Source organism: Lepisosteus platostomus, chromosome 1 (genome assembly GCF_059453375.1).
Source record: "Lepisosteus platostomus isolate fLepPlt1 chromosome 1, fLepPlt1.hap1, whole genome shotgun sequence".
Classification (NCBI taxonomy): Eukaryota; Metazoa; Chordata; class Actinopteri; order Semionotiformes; family Lepisosteidae; genus Lepisosteus; species Lepisosteus platostomus.
Genome location: NC_142611.1, coordinates 65,833,221 through 65,850,704, shown reverse-complemented (window position 1 = coordinate 65,850,704; position 17,484 = coordinate 65,833,221).

The window sequence follows — 17,484 nt, the reverse complement described above, 5'->3', positions numbered from 1 at the left end:
ATCCTCACTGCGCCCGTGGAGACCCACTGAAGATATTACTTACGGTTTGTAAGAACACATTTAAAAGCCATCTGATTTGCATCTGCACCATTTTTAGTCACAAGACGAATAGTTTACAAGCTCTGCTTTCAAAGACTGTCAACTGGGTCACTCTGGAAATTCCAGAGACAGCGTACACACATTTTCCATATACAGTTCTCTTCCTGTTTTATTTTCAATAACCGCTGAGTCCAGTACAAGGTCACAGTGAGCCAGCAGACTTAGGACACAGGATACAGCCTGCACAGGATGTCCAGTCCACCGCAGGACAAACAGTTTTATTCCAGGTATATGCAATTTGATTAAATATCTGTCCGTAGGTACATAATTTATCTAGATGGTCTGTAAATCTGCATATCATAGCCAGCACACAGAAAGCCCAGTATTCAATTTGAAGACAGGTTTACTCTTGTACTTAATGTAATGTACTTAATAATGTACTGCGCCTCAGTCACTGCTATTGTGTTTTTTATTTTGATGCTCTGAATTCCAGGAATGAAGAGAGATATTTTCGGGCAGTGAAACAGGAGCCTCTGTCGACGCAGAGAGAATGTTTGTGTAAAAAGTTCTGCGTCTCTGGAATGGTGGGAGAGAGTGGGAGGGCCAGGGAGCGCAGGGTGTGGGGCTGGACACTGGCCATCTCGGGGCAGACGAGATAGACAAGGGCAGCTGTGATATCCTGACCCACGGCCCCTTGTCTCCAGCTCAAAACAATTCTGCCCCCACAGTCTCCTCCTCCCAGACTAGGATAAGACACTTGGACGTTATTTAAACCGCATAGGGATAATCCAGTTCATTCTAGAGTAGTCCTACCCAGTACATAGCTCTGTTTAATCACATGCCTGTAATTCTGAGTGAGATTTAAAGACCTGAATTCGAAGTTGTGTTCAAAATGGGCAGCACAGTGGTTAGCATCACTGCCTTGCAGTGCTGGGGCCCTGGCTTCAATTCCTAGGTTTCTGTCTGTGTTGAGTCTGTATATTCTTCCCTTGTTTGCATGGGTTTCCTACTGGTGCTCTGGCCTCCTCCCACAGTCCAGATACTGTACATACTGGTGGATTAATTGGCTTCTGGGAAAACTGGCCCTGGTGTGTGTGTGTGTATTTAGAACATGGATGGATAGATGACATTCAAAATGTTTAATCTTATTAAAGTACAGTATTAATCTGATGTATATATTACATATCCCGGTATGGAGACAGGCTGATACAGGAACACACTCAATCCCAGCAGGCTTAAACAGCAGACAGACGAGCAGACAGGAAGTGGGCTAAGGGTGGCTGAGGTCGACAGTGCGCCTGATTGGATGGCCCAGTGTTTCAGACAGAGACGGCCCAGCTGATTGGAGGAGACAGGAGCCTGTGACCTCTGCCCTTTTCCTGCAGAGTGAGGAGACATCAGGCTCCCTAATTATCCCTCCTCTCTGTCACCTCGGTGGGGCCTGTTTCTCTGTGACATTTCAATTGGTCAGGAAAGGCTATCCAGTAGTAAATGGCAATATATGTCTCATATATCGTATTTCTTAACACTCAAGTTATTTCAGTGCTGCTTTGAGATTGCTGGGAAGCTTCTTTTTATACCTGTTTCATTATTTTATAGAATTTCTTGAACTGTATATATAATATATTAAATATAACATAAACATAAGATGTTTCTGATATTGTTTTTGTGAACTAACAAAATTATCGTTTATATGGCCCTTTTCTGGACACTCCACTCAAAGCGCTTTACAGGTAATGGGGACTCCCCTCCACCACCACCAGTCTGCAGCCCCACCTGGATGATGCGACGGCAGCCATAGTGCGCCAGTACACTCACCACACACCAGCTCTCAGTGGGGAGGAGAGCAGAATAATGAAGCCAGTTCATAGATGGAGATTATTAGGCTCAAAAGCCCAGGGAGAATTTGGCCAGGGTGCCAAGGTAACACCCCCTACTCTTTTCAAGAAATACCCTGGGAATTTTAATCACAGAGAGTCAGGAAATTGGTATTACATCTTATTTGAAGGACAGCACTTTGTCACTATACAGTACTAGGGTATTAGGACCCACACAGACTGCAGGATGAGCACCCCCTACTGGCCCCCACTAACAACCTTAGCTTCCCCAGGAGGTCTCCCATCCAGGTACTGATCAGGCTCACACCTGCTGAGCTTCAGTGGGATACCAGCTGTGAGTTGCAGGGTGAATTAGCTGCTGGCTATAGCTACACTGCAGTGCTTCAGCACAAAGGTGTACTGAATGTGTGGAAGATAAATCAATCCTGTGTATGTTTTTCAAGATTTCTCGCTCTTTTGGATCGTTATTGGCCTTAGAACTGTGTGTAACGGGCTGCTAAAATGACGTTTTGGAAAGAAATTCAATTGCCGGGTTTATTGCCAAACGTACTGTAGCAAGAATCAAGCGTAGATGCAGTACCAGAAAGAGCCACTAGGTGGCAGCATTAGCCCTTCAATTGAACCTCTTGAACGGTTCCTCAGGGGACAAGATTCAGACTTATGATGTTCGCACGGTGCTCTGTGCTTCGCTGTTTGTGAGCGGTAGGAGTGTACAGCCTAAATTCCACAGCCTGGCCTCTCTAAAAAGTTCTCCCTTAGTCCTAATTCATCTTCTTTTCTCAACCTTCAGCCTGTAAAGAGATATAAATATGTATTATTCTGTCTACTTTTTGCACTGCTCTGTCCGGTAACAATATTTGCCAACACTTTGCAGAGTTCAGTTTGTTTGAATGGGGAGAGCATGTGTTCAGATCTATGCATTAATGCCAAAATATGAGCAAATTTAAAACCAAAGTATAATAAAACAGATAAGACCTGAACAGGAAGCGGTTTTACTTAATTTTCTAAAAAAACATCTGGGCTGTTTTGCATCATTTACTCGAGCGGCAGACGTAAAACCGTATAGTGTTTGAAGGTGTTGGATCATTTTGATCAATAAATGAATGAAAAAAGTATATCCTTTTGTGTGATTTGTTTTATTGGGTTCTCTTTATCTATTTTTATGACTTACAGTAGATGAAGATCTGATCACATTTTAGGTCACATGAATGCAGAAATTCAGAATATTCTTAAGGGGTCACAAACTTTCTAGCACCACTGTATGACTTCCTCCAGCTGGTATTGATGTGGCTGTTTCAGTGAGAGAAATACCTCCGCCGACACACAGCAAAGGACAAAAACACACAGCACAGGAGCCCTGGGTTCAATTCCCGGGGTGCTATCTGTGTGGAGTTTGCATGTTCTCCCTGTGTTTGCATAGTCTTGCGTGTGTTGCTCTGATTTCCTCCCACAGTCCAAAGACACACTGGTTGTGGTTAACTGGATTCCGGGAAAATTGACCCTAGTGTCTGTGTGTGAAAATTGACCCTAGTGTCTGTGTGTGCTCTGCGATGGACTGGTGTCCCATCCAAGGTGTACCCTGCCTTGTGCTCTTTGCTACTGGAATAGGCTGTGTCTCCCCTGCAATCGCTGTACTGGAAACAGCGGTTAGAACATGGATGGATGGGAAACACAAGCTGCTCCTTAAAAGATCAGAAACACTTGGCCCAGATTTGGAATCCATTCAGATGGAGAGCTGGCATTTGAGCGGCCAAGGCAATGTGTCTTAGCAAGTTTTAACACAGAAGTGCTGAATCTGGAGCATAATTGTTAAAAAGCCAAAGAAATTACAATAATACCAAACAGTAATACGCATTTCTCCATGCCTGGTGGAATAGCTATCGATTCAGTGACTTTTCTTTCCGCAGCTACTCCTAAAGCCTCTCAAGCAACAAAAAGACATTTACATTTTCTCCACCAAATGGGAATTCAGATGATATGTTTAGCAGTTTCTTGTGTGTGTGTGTGTGCGAGCACAAAGCTCTAACTATTCATGCAAGAAAGCCGTGGAGCAGAAAATTAAAACCTGAACCTTTCTTTTCATAATTGAAGATGAATAATAGTATAACTTGGTTTTCCTTTTCCAATTATTGCTAATGGGCCGTTAGTCCAATTGTTGACAAACAGAAGGAATTGTATCTTAAAATAATTAACCGGATTGTGACAGATCCTCTCCCATTGAGGATAATAAAAGTTCCCTAAATCTTAGCAGTTTGGCCGCTGTGTGCGGAGTGGGTCCAAAATAATGAGGGGTAGCCTACAGCCTTTTAAATTAATAGATAATTTTCAGTGAGGCTCAAGGGACTACTGAAAGCATCTTCCCTCTGGTTACTAGCGACAGTGATCAGTGTACATTAAGAAAATGCATTGCAGACAAAACTGTCTTCAATCTGCGATAACACAAGCTGCAAAGATCATTTCTTACTCCTTTCTTGTTTCTACCTCTCCTGCAGAACTGGGGGCGCGTTGGAGCCCACAAGGCCGCTGGACCCCAGGCCTGTGCTGATTGTTGCTTGCGGAAGGTTAAAAGGGACGAAGAGTTTGGCAGGAGACCAGTGCACAGGATGGGACGCTGAATGGACTTAGGAAGAGGGGCAGTCATGATCCCGTGAAACGTGACTCAAAAGTGCATTAACGTCATGCTTTGCCAGGTTTTACAGGTCTTCTGATGCTTTTATTTTTGGTGGTAAAGGAGTGTGGCAGATGACCCTGCTGCTTCAGAGCTCCAGAGCCACGGGTTTGATTCCACCCTTGAGCATCTATCTGTGTGGAGCCTGCATGTTCATCTCAAGTGCATGTTTTTTTCTTCTACGCGGGGGCTGTGGGTTCTTCCCACGTCCCAGAGACGCGCAGGTAAGGATGGATGGGCCCCTGTCTTGTGTTGGGCGAGGGACTTTAAGGGGCAGTATCATGCTTGTCTGTCATTCCCAGCACAACAGATTCTGGCTATGGGACATTAGAGAAGTGATCTTGAAGAGCCCGTTGGCTTCCTCTCCTATGAGGCCCAAGCCATATCTAAGTGTACTCACATAGACACAGTGTCTGTCAGCCACCCATGAACACGCCCCAGTCTGTCCAGGAACTCAGCGTCTTCAATCATGATCAGAGGGGGTTAGCAGAGGGCTCCTACAACAAAATGTAAAATCCCACAGCCTATAGGCTAGGCCGGCTGGATGGTTGGACTTCTGCAGGTTCAAGAAAAGAAGGGAGCCCCCCTGCTGTGTGTCTGGAGCCATCTACTCGACCACCTTCCTGAAACCAGCCCCCCAAGCTCCTTCAGGCGCAGTCGGGCGCGGCTCTGGGATCACTGAGCTACATTGAAAGACTGTCAGTCAAAGAGGGGCCTGTTGGTGACCTGCTGCTCATCATGTCACCCACAGCTATACTGGGGCCTCTCCTTACACCCCTCCAAGCTGTATTTTCTCAAGAACCCACCCAGGGTCTTAAACAGCCCCCCACATCCCCCTCTCCTTCCCCTCAGTTGCTGTGTCCTAACAGAGAGTCTTGATCCAGGAGAAGCCCAGATCCCAGTACCTGATCTTATTGCCCTACTGGGATCCCCAGGGATATGGGAGAGGGGCTTGGATACCGAGCCTCTGATCAGCCTACTGATACCGATCGGATACTGATGTGGCTGAATATCTTTGAATAAGGAAGCAGCACGCTGAGAGTAAAAAACAAAAAAGGAGTGGTTGAACGCTCTGTATCGGAGAGCTCGTTCTGTACAGTCCCAAGCTTCATTACGGTAAAAAAAAAAAAAGATTTGAAACTGCTAACACGGCCTGCCACATTTCTGCTGATCGTGTCAGAGCAGGAATAATAAGAGCCCAATCCCTGTCTCTCCACCTGAAACAAAGTTTCTGAGCATATTCGTTGCGCCAAGACTTTTTCTTCACCTCCCTCAGTATTAACCCCTTCCCTAACATCGACGAAAAAACAGAGCAACTCTCCTTAATAATAATCCTGAACGGCGGAGAGAGAAGTACCGTAACAGTGGTCGGATGTGGTGTGAAAACAGCCTGGGGATGGAGTCTTGCTTATGAATGGGTAGAGCGAGACTGAGGACAAGGAAATGATCTGGCCCTGTTGTTGGAAATGCCCTTTTGTCATGGAACATGTATCCTTCTTTATTAAAGATATGTTTTATGATCCTCAAAGGAAAAGACACAGATACGACAGCACCCCAAAAAACTGGCCATTCTCTGCAGCAGTTACTCAGCCCTCAGGGATGGATGTTGGTCTTTGTTTCCTGGCGCAGGGCTGAGCACTGGAGTTAGTGGACAACGCCCGCCAGCAGTACAGGGAAATCGCTGTGCAACGTGGTTGTACCTGCAGGCCCAGAACCTAGATGCTGCTGAATCGCGGTGCAAGGTGACCTTGCTGGGTCTTGGACGGAGTTACGGTTGAGCCACCTGTCAGCAGTAGAGGTAAGATCACAGGCTAGGGAGTGACAGAACTCAAGGTGTTTAAACAGTAGAAAGAAATGTCCACAGAGAAGGTTAGTGGGGGACTGTACATGATGAAGCAGAGTCTGCTGGTTTGAGCCCATTCCAACCCCTCTGCCAGTGTGGTCTGGTCGGACTGGGCCTGGTGTGGTTCAGAGTGTGACGTTATGCTGGATCTGCTTTGGCTCAGTGTTTGAATCAGACTGGACCTGGTGTGGCTTAGAGTGTGATGTTGGACTGGACCCGTTATGGCTCAGTATCTCATGTCAGACTGGAACCAGTGTGGTTCAGTGTCAGACTGGACCCAGTGTGGCTCAGTGTCTCATGTGTCAACATTTAACTGCTGGGCTTCCTCAATGTCGATGTGGTTTATTATTCTCAAAAGGAATAACTTAAAAACTTAAAATATGTGGTTACGTACAAACCTCTAACACCTGCCAGTAACAATATACTGCAAAACAATTCTAGCACCATAGGAAAGATATCCAATTATTAATTTTTTAAAAGAATATAGCGACTGGGAGACAGAAGAACAGAATAAAAAATAGAACAAACTAAACCAATCAATCCATGTATCCGTCTACCCCTCTCTGTATTTGTGTGTCTAGGCATCTGTCGATTTATCTTCGGTAGTCACGGTTACAGGACTTCTTTAATTTCCCGGCTCTAGATTATTCCGCCTCGGAATGCTCCTAAAATGTGTGACTCAGACGATGTTCTTTTTTTATCCGCGTATTAGGGAAAGAAATGAAATGTATTTCCACAGCCCCACGGATTCGGATCGGCGGCTGTCAAGCCGAGACGTGAGAATCCCTGCAAGTCCGCGCACAGTCTACCGCTCGGTATAGGAGGCGAGCAGTACAAACGAGGGGACACATCGTTACGCGTTGAACTATCCTCCTGGAGAGGAAGAGCCTGACAAGCAGCCCCGCTCTCCTCCCAATAAGAGTACAGTGCTGCCCGTTTATTTGTGTGAAACCGTGAACGCCGCTGATCGGTGTAGAGGTGGCGGGGCGCCCCTGCGAGAGTGCCATCACCGAGGCGCCCACCCCGCGCAAGGTAAAGAGAAGGACAATACGTCTAAAATTAAAACAGCGACAAATTGATCACATTGGTTAATTTCAGATTGTTAACCCCGCCCCGTATTCGTCTACTGAGCAAGAATTTCAACCCCTTCATTCGCTCTTGTTTTGATCGACTCGTTCCTGACTAGGCCTCGAAGTACCGGCTCACGTTTCTGGACTGAGCTCGGGGCATACAGGTCGCGCATTCGTTTAGTTCTCCGACACTCTTCCCCGGCTCTTTCTCATCTCACGTAGCCTGCAGCAGAAAATTATGCAGAACAAGCACTGTTTCTCTGTCACCTTCTCGTTAGCTCGTTTCCCCCCCCCCCCCAGTGCGCCGGCTCCATTCTGAGCGGTAATTTCCATTCATCTGAGGCTCCAAGCCTCCCAAGTACAGGCGCAGTGTGTACAGTATATTTTTTCCCTTCAAATTTCGGCCTTTGATCTGCTCCGGCAGTCGAGCAATGTCTTCGCTTCCCGGGTCTGTGATCTGATGGATAAACCTGCGGCCCCCCGAAAAAAATCCCACCAGGTGACAAGTTTTCCTCGGTAACGGCAGAGCAGGTGCCAGGGAATTAGACACCCGCGATCACACTGCTGCCTAATTAGGGGGGATAAGGCTTGTCAGCGTTATTTCGCCGCCGAGGAAGGTGTGCGGCAGGGAGTTATCTTAGTCAGCAGAAGCTGGCTGGTTCCGCGCTCAGATCTCGGCGGCACGAAGCGCAGCTCTCCGCAGCCACAACCGCGGGCTTAGAGCAATTAGAGATGGCTAACAGGTAGAGAAAGAGAGACCGGACAGACCTCGGGGGATCCATCTAGGAGACGAGCCTGAAATAAACTGGAGGTTCCTGGGCTGGCTTTGGGAACATCTTCTCGGGAAGACGCCCGGAACGAGCGTACCCGCCTCGACCGCAGGATCGGCCCCTACCGGACCGTCCCGTCGTCGTCGTCGTCGTCGTCTTTCCCGGGCTCGGAGCCGCCCTTTGCGGCCGGACCAGGCGGGCCTGTCCTCTTTCAGAGCGGAGCCGAACCCCCTCTTGCGTCCCCGTAACCACGCCTTGGGTACGCAAAGAGACCCAGAAATAAACCACACGGCGGAACAGGTGACGAGATTCGCCGCTCCATAAATTAAAAGCCCCTCTGTTTACTGTAACTTGCCTTTCGCCCAGAAGACGCTGTAACAGTTTTTTTTTCCTCCATGTTCGTTCCAGGAAGTTAGACTGGGTCTGGGAGGGAAAACGAGTTTTTGTACGGGATTGAGGGAGGCTGGTACTGTACGCTGTGTGTTTCAGTACAGCACGAATAGGGCCTCCGATGGGATAGACCGTTGAATCGTAGAATTTAAATCTATAGATAGAAGTAGTATAAGGTACAAGTAAGCAGTCATTTAGAATATTGTGAGTAGTTGAAAAGATATGGCATCAAATCACATACTTCAAATTCCACATTAGGGAATGCAAAGTTAAACCGTACAAGACCAGAATTCAAACAGTCCATTAGACAATTACCAGCCTTGGACATTGGAACTCATTTTTAGGGTAAGACACCGTAAAGGTAGATTTTTTAATCCAGATTTGACTGAAATCACAATCTCTGCTACAATGCAACCAGCAGAGGTCACATGACCTTTCAAAGGCAACACGGGAGGCCAACCTATCCCAGCAAGCAGTAGGCACAAGACAGGACACACACACACCAGGGCCCAGTTTACAAGACGCCAATCAATCCACCAGCATCTCTTTCGACTGTGAGAGGAAACCCCCACAAACACGAGGAGAACATGCAAACTCCACACAGACAGCACACCAGGTCTGGAATTGAACCCTGCAGCCCAGCCCTGCGAGGCAGCAATGCTCACAGCTCACCACTGCACCCCCGTGCTGCCCACCGGGAGCACAATCACCGTGAGTTACAGGTTTTGACTCCACAATCACGAGGAGGCCAGAGTTGGCAGATTTAAAATCCCGGCTGGGGATTACAAAAGCTCAGGGCTCTTTTACCATCTCCTCCCAGCAGTTCCGCACAAGAGTCTTTCAATGGCTCATCAGGCCTGTCCGCTCCAGAGCTCCCGGCTGCAGTTAAGAGCAAATCTCTCTGTCTCTGCAGCTGAAGCCTGTCAGCAGTCCAGTCTTTTCTCACCACGGCACACTCTTCCAGAGTCTGCCGCCGGCAGGAGCCAAGCCACTCTCCTGGCCACTGTGGCTCAGCCGCCCCCAGCACGAGCTCAGTGCTGTTGTGTGAGTGATGGATACAGCTCTCGCCCAGCCCTCGTCGCCCGGAGGAGCCCGGCTCCTCGGGCCCCAGACGTCCCAGGCCAAGATGGATGGGATTGTCGCCAAGCCCTGACGCGACTTCAGGGGGAGAGATGTGATGGGGGGGTGGGGAGGGCTTGTAAGGGAAGAGACGCGTTTGGAATTTGGTGATCACGGCACCTCGTCTCGGGAGGAGGAGATCGGACATAATTCCTGCCTCCGAGTCTCCCCCCCCCCCCAAAAAAAAAGAGTCACTGATATTGATCAAACTGTTAATTTCAAATAGGATGGCTAAAAACCTTGCTTAGCAAACAGGGACGACGCTTCGCTTTATCAGGGACCAAAGAGGCACCTCGGGGTGGTCAAGCATAATGGTTTTCTCTTAGGGAGCGTGTGTGTGTGTGTGGGGGGGTCTTACTGTTGTTGCGGTATTGGATGGGGGTGCGTTATGAAGTGGAAGTGGGAACGACGCAGGCGAGAGCTGTTCTGGTCATGACGGTTTGCAGGCTCACTTCCAGGTGTGAGGCAGTACAGCGGTTGGGTGGGAAACCCTAGGGGTAGTCTTCTTCATTCCCAAAACATGCGTTTCCCCCACAGGCTGAAGTGTGGGCGTATGAGGGTCTTTACCTTCTTCGTAAAAAATGAAGATTCTCAAATCAACATTCCACAGTAAAGAAATAGACACAGGAGATAAGAGTTTGTACAGGGCTATCAAAAGAACTGAGACCTTAAAGCTACACCACAAGGTTTTCCCAGGAAGACAAGATCACCTTATTGGTCATATACAATTTCTTGCATTAGGACTTAGTCTTTTCACACACCCCAACTTGCTCTCCAAGAGACACACAGACAGGGAGAGAAGCCTGGGGTCAGAGCGCAGGGTCAGACATTTATACAGCCCCCCTGGAACAGCTGGGGTTAAGGGCCTTGCTCAGGGGCCCAACGGAGTAGGATTCCTCCATCAGCTGCAGGATTAAAAACGGCAACCTTCCAGCCACAGGCGCAGATCCACAGCCACAGAGCCACCGCTCCACCTTGAAGCAGCCTCAAAGCAGCTGTTCAGAGTACAGCTTGAGCTCCAAAATCCAATGCTTACCTCAACCCTGAGCTGCTCTGTTACGCGAATGACCAAGCGGTGGTGCGTGACAGTTCAGTGCCAACAGGACTGGGCACGTTCGGCCACGCACCAGCGTCTCCCTGTGATTTCCCAGGGTGCACCAGTGCGTGTGAGCACACTGCGAAACTCCTCCCTCCCCTGCTGGACTGAGGGCAGCCACTGGCGGACAAGAGGATTAAAGTGCGATTCTGAATTTCATAAGGAAGAACAAAAAAAACAGATTCCAGATCAGGAATCATGCCTCCCCCCCCCCAACACACACACACAGACAAACATACACGCACACTCTTTTCCCTCTGCCACCAGTAGTAACTGATGGGCTACGGATCACATCTGCTCTCAAATGACAGATTAATGTGACAAGCAGATGGTTTTGCTGTCATCTCTTTAATCACAGAAATTCATCCGGGCGAGAAACAGAGCTTTGTCTTGTCAAATGAACATAAATATGTGACAAATTAATCTGGAGGTGCAGAAATAATAAATGCTGCGATGGGGAGGGTGGAGGTTTGGTGGAAGAGATGCAGATGAAGGGATACAAAGAGATGCTCAGGGAAATGATGATTTTGTTTTGTGTTTTGTTTCTGCTAGCTTTTGATACTCTGGCCTCCATTTGGCATCAGTCAGTGATTTCCAATTAAACATGCACCAAAATATAGTGACTGAAAAAAAAAAAAAATAGACCTTGCATCAGAGTGCAAAATGCTAAGAACACAAAGGAAACAGCACCCCCAAAGCTGGTGTTCACAGCAGGAATAATAATAATTTACAAAGACAATGGAAAAAAAAATCTCAAAGAACTAATAATAAGGCTCAGGCTCACAACGCTTTGTGGTAATAGGAATGGCAAAGATATCAGCCTACTTTCTGATCATCTTTGTCAGGCCTCTGCATGGTGCATATGGCTGAACTGCTATTCACTGAGGTGTTTGTGGCTCCTCTGTTTGGTGCTTCATGTTGTGCTGTTGGCAGGGTTCTGTATCATGCGTATTGCAGGCAGGTGGATTTTGCTACGTACACAAATGCCGGAGAATATCTTATGCTAGAGGAAAACCTGCAAGCTGCCCCGCCGCTCTGAGGCAGCTGCTGTGAAACCGTGCCTTTGATAAGTGACAGCTAAGTGAACAGCTCAGTGCTAATAGCAGCAGGCGTTAGGCCCGCTCCTCTGCTGCACGGGAGTGGAGGGGAGAACGGGGAGGGGGGTCTCGCTAACCCCCGTATCCCCCCGGGTGATGCAGCTCCTGCTGGCTTTCACAGCTGGTGCCGACAGGGTGAGAAAAACTTTGTTTAAAACCTAACGTTGTGAGATACCTTGACTCTCACCAAGAAACAGTGCCGCACTGCCTGCCTGCCTGTTTGCTTCTGTCTGTCTGCCTGCTTGTCTACCTGTCTACCTGCCTGCCTGGTTGTCTGTCTGTTTCCCTCTGCCTGCCTGTGTGCCTCTGTCAGTCTGCCTGCCTGTCTTTGTCGTCTTCCCTCTTTCTCGCCTGAATCTAGTGACAGTGAAACACCCCACTGCCACCTCCTCCCTGATCGCTTTGCCAGAGGCTAACCTGTCTCTTCACTGTCTGTTTCTCCCTGCTGCTCAACGCCAAGGTCCCGGCAAGGTTAAACTGACTTTACATTAATTAACAGTCAATTAGGGGAAATTGTTGAATAATGCCAGCTCCCCCGGCCCAGCCTCCCCTCCTCTCCCAGGTACTGTCAGGGTTCATTAGCGAGCGGCACGCACAGGGGGCACGTGACAGGCGCCAGCCCCCCCTCTCCGTGCTGGGTGGTGCATTGTTTCGGTAAGGCTGTGTCTCTCTCTCTCGCTGTTCGACTGCAGGAGTGCTGGGAGCTCTTCCATCTGTCTGATGCGGGACAGGCTCGCTCACACTGGAGAGAGGGGAACTCAGGTCAAGGGAAGAGGGAGGGTGGAGGCGTAGCAGGCGAGATGAGGACAGGTTACTGGACGACTTTCCTGGACAATCTTGCAGTTCTGCCATTAACAGTGCTACAGTACCTTGCTTTCAATGTGGTCTCCTCTAGGGGTACTGTGCTTTAATACCCTTGACTACGACTAGGATAAGACCAGAATTACTTAGAATCCTTACATTTTTCACCCCAAAGGATCCCAGAGCACTTTATATATAGGAGGGGACCCACACCACTTATCACTGAGGAACTGCACAATACCCAGGAGCCCCACTACACAGCAGTTCAGGAGGAGAAGCCATTTAGCCAGGATAGCACAGGGGATCTTTAATGACCAAACGGTCAGGACCTCAGCTGAACGTCTCATTGATAGGACAACACATCCTACAGCGCAGTTTTCCCTGCAACCATACTGGGGCATTGGAACCTATGGATCAGAGGGAAGCGTGCCTCCTGCTGGCCCACAACATGCCTTACAGTAGCAGCCTGGATTTCCTTAGAAGTCTCCCTTCCTAGAACAGACCTGGCTCAGCTCTGAGAAATCTTCTCTGGAAATGTGGCCCTGGTGTGCCTGTGTCTGTCTGACCTGAGAAGGACTGACGCTAAGTCCAGGGTGTTCCCTGCCTTGTACTTATTGCTAGCCATTATGTTCATAGGTGCCTCTGGTCTCTCACTTTTTGGCATTTTTAAGCCTGTACCCCCCTCATGTGTAGCATTAGTGTCCCAGGACACTCCCCGCGTTTGTGAAAGAGGCTCCGGCCTCAAGTCAAGTGTTCCCCCTCCGAGTTGTTCCAGTACAGTTACGCGCAGTGGCATGGTGGAACGGCAGAGCACCAGTCGTGTGTGACAGGTCAGCCAGATGAGATCGCAGGACCAGCCTCTTCCAAGCTCTTCTTGGACAGACGGGAAGGGAGAGAGTGAGCGCAGGAAGGGTGAAGGGAGTGATGGAGCAAGAGGCAGACAGATAGTGGACAGTGGCTAAATGGTGATTGCTTCTGCTGTTAATAGTTTCCCACAGGGGGTTCTGCAATGGATAGTGTCTGTTGCGAATCTCCTCTTCCCATTAGTTCTGGCAATTCTTTTCCTCTCTCTCTCTCTCGGGAAGCCGCAATTTGTCAAGAGACCCTGTTCCGTCCCCCAACCCCCCCAGTTCCCCATGCAGGCATGTCAGAGGTGCATCCTGGGAAATCAAGACAGCCGTTCTGTATGTTTCCACTGTTGTATCTGTCTGCACAAATCTACTTACAGGCTTGCGGTGGCTGATTTGGGAATTGAAGGTGACCCCCCCCACCCCCTCCTCCAAAATAAAAGAAATAGGTATTGATTCAAACCTGTGTGGAAATCACAATGTCTGTGCGATTCAGGATGGCCACATGACTCCACGTCCTCCGAGAAGCTCCAGACCCACTTTTAAAAATGTTCTTTAAACAGAATATCCTAAACTTTTATAAGCATGATGCCTTTGCTAATTTCAAGTACAGTACAGTTATCCAAGTAGCTCACAGAGAAACAGTATTTCCAAAACAAGTTCATATGGTGTATTTGGATCATTAATATTTGCCTGCAGGAATGTTGTGATGTTGTTCTCTGTCACTACTAGTGTGATAAACTGACTATTTAGCGTTTGTTAATTAGAAATTGTATATATAGACTAATTCACAATGGCTCTCCCAGACAAATCAGTAACATCGATCAGCTGTTCAGCAAGCCTGACTGAAGGCAGGAACAGCAAACAGATGATTATGCTGGTATTATGTGTTTACAGTGCACGGTCATTAAGCACCAGTGGTCATCTAATTAATTGAATTTGTATGTTAATTTATTTTGACCTAAGGGCAATTTTAAAATCCAGTCCATGTCCCTGCAGACACAGAGTCATAAGGTCACACTACTGCAGGACCCTAAACAGACCCTCAGTTGTTTTGCAGACTCTTCATACAGTGAAGGAGGTGGGTTCTGTTTAAATGGAGAACCTGAAGGCAGATCTAAAAGGTACAGGCCAGACGAGCCCGCGAACAAACGAACGTGCAGGTACTGTATTTGTCATGCTGTTCCCTGACTCATGCTGGTACTGTATGTGTAGTGGCTTCTGCACCAGCCACAGGGCTCAGCTGCTGGCCCTAAATTAGAACACGTGGCTGCAGATGTGTAATCGATACAGGGTTAAAATGACACAGCGCTGTGGTCCGTTTCACCTTCACCTTACACCTCTGAAGGCACTAACTTACCCTTCCCACACATCCATCCATTTTCTAACCTCTTCTTCCATTCCACGGTCATGGGGGACCCGGAGCCTATCCGAGCAGGCAACGGGCACAAGGCAGGGAACATACATACATACTCGCACCTCGGGCCAATTTTCCCAGAAGCCAATTATCCTACCAGCATGTCTTTGGACTCTGGGAGGAAACCTATACGAACGAGGGGAAAACATACAAACTCCACACAGACAGCACCAGTGTCACAGAGCCGGGTCAGACTCCCGTGAAATGCGTTGTTAAAGACCCTATGCGTGACGGTATAATCTGGAAGTGTCTGGAGAATGTCTCTGGGAAGGCACAGGGAGGCAAGTTCGGGATGACAGACAGGGGGCAGTGACTGAGGCATGGGGGGAGCGCAGGCGAACGAGTCCAAAGGAAGTCCAAAATCCAGAAACTGGGAGATCCATCAGAGACAAAGACGGTTAAAAAACAGGAACAGGGAACTGGGACCAGGAACACGAACAGTTAAAAGCATAACAGGGCAAGGTGCTCCGAGCCCCGGACTCAGAGGTCAGGACGCCGTGATGAAGCCCGGTGGTAGGCGGGCTTCCTGAGCGTCCGTCTTCCAAAGCTGAGCCCGGAACTACGGAGACACCGGGCTTCAAGGAGGGAAAGGGAATGAAACACAGCTGACACTAATGAAACTAAGTACAATACGGGAAAAGTAAGAGAGCCCTCTAGAGGGGGGATGAAGACCGTGACAACCAGGTCCCGAGCTGAACTCAGGGGCCCCAGCACTGTCAGGCAGCAATGTTAACCACTGCGCCACCATGACACACCCTTTCCCTCTCCTCCCGATGCCTAATTGACTCACCCATCAAACTGGGGCGCCTTTCTTTCTTCAGAGTGGGTAGGGAGCTGGAAGGTTGCAGGCTCAAACCCAGGATGGAGCACTGCTGCTGTACCCCTTAGCAACTTACCTCAATGCCCATCTGTATAGATGGGTACAAATGCAAGTTGGCTGGGATTAAAGTGTGAGCTGAATAAATGAAGACAAATAATCAATGTATTAATCGAATTGAATTGTTCAGAGACTCCCATGGGGATCCTGCAACAAAGTACCCATCACCCCTCAATCCCCTCGGTCACTGTCTGAGACTCGAAGTGTGTGGCATGAGTTTGTATGCTGAACCAGGCGCCACACAAAGCACCCGACTGACTTTGAGCAAATGCAATGCTCAGAGGAGAGATACCATATTAAAAATAGACAAAAACAAACTCACGTCTCCGCCGTATCTGCTCAGCACTAGCTTGTATGTCGCTCGGCAGAAGAGATACTGCAGCCCTCTCACTTGTATTAACAAATAGGCTCATAACCTTGGGACCTGAGCTTTATCGCTGCAATTTCTTTGAGACTTTCTTTGCAATTTTCTGTTTATTTCCTTTCTGGGTCTCCTCTTGTCTCTGATTGCTTTTTCCCCTTCTGGACTCATTTCAGTTACCCACACTGTTAACATATGGTCGCAACAACACAATAGATTCCTGTGGTTAGAAGGCAGGCCTTAGTGGAGTCTTTACTGCGATACATACTGAATGCACCCGTGGTGATCTGAGTGCTTTAGTATTATAGTTCTACTTATACTATCCATTACATTCAAAAAAAAAATGTGAATGAGTGTCCAGTAGGGACGTTTTTAACTGCTGCACGGAGTTGCTCAGTTCTTCACAAAAGGGCTTCAGAGCAGCTGTGCAACACCAATTGCCTTCCCCCCCCCCCCCTCCATGCCTGCAGAATGAGGTAATGAGGGAAGAGCAGCAAACCGCTAGGCCTACTATGAGATATTACAACCAGAGGACTTTCAAATATTAAGTTCATATGGGGAAACAAAGTGGAACCCTGCAAAGCTTGGGGCTTGATAGAACATTTCACTCAAGCAAGAAGCCGCGTCAGCGTGCGTAGGCTGCAAAGGAACAAGTAAAGGTCTATTCCACGCTGAAAAGAGGAGAAAGGAAACACAGTATTTTGGCTGTGGAGCCTTCTTCGGGTGTGAGGATGAAGGCTGGTGAAGGCTCTGCAGCCGAAACGTTGCGTTTCCTTTCTTCTCTTTTCAGCAGGGAATCAACCTCTACTTGTTCCCATTTCACTCACTCTCCTCCTGCCGTCGAGTGGAATTTGCTTTGTTGGAATGAAAAACAAATCAACCTAAATCATTTATCTATAAAAGGGAAGAGAGAAACTTCCAGTGCTGATGAGACAAGTTCAATTGATTGCAACAGCTCAGCAACAAGTCCTGTAATGACCTTTCAGTCAATAGCGCAATGCAGTTCAGGTGCCGGGGAACAAATTTCTATAAAAGTAATCTATTTCAATTAAAAGTTAGATCTGAGTACTCGCAATGACTAATTACTGTGGTAATTAACAGCATGGGCTGGGGCTGAACTGTCTTTACGTGCTGATGGGATGTTCATCCCCCCACGCTTGTTGTTTTTAATCAATTTTGGGCCAGGTTCCACATAAAGGTAAGCTTTCGATTTATCTAGAGGAGGGAATAACCTTGGATGTCACTACTAT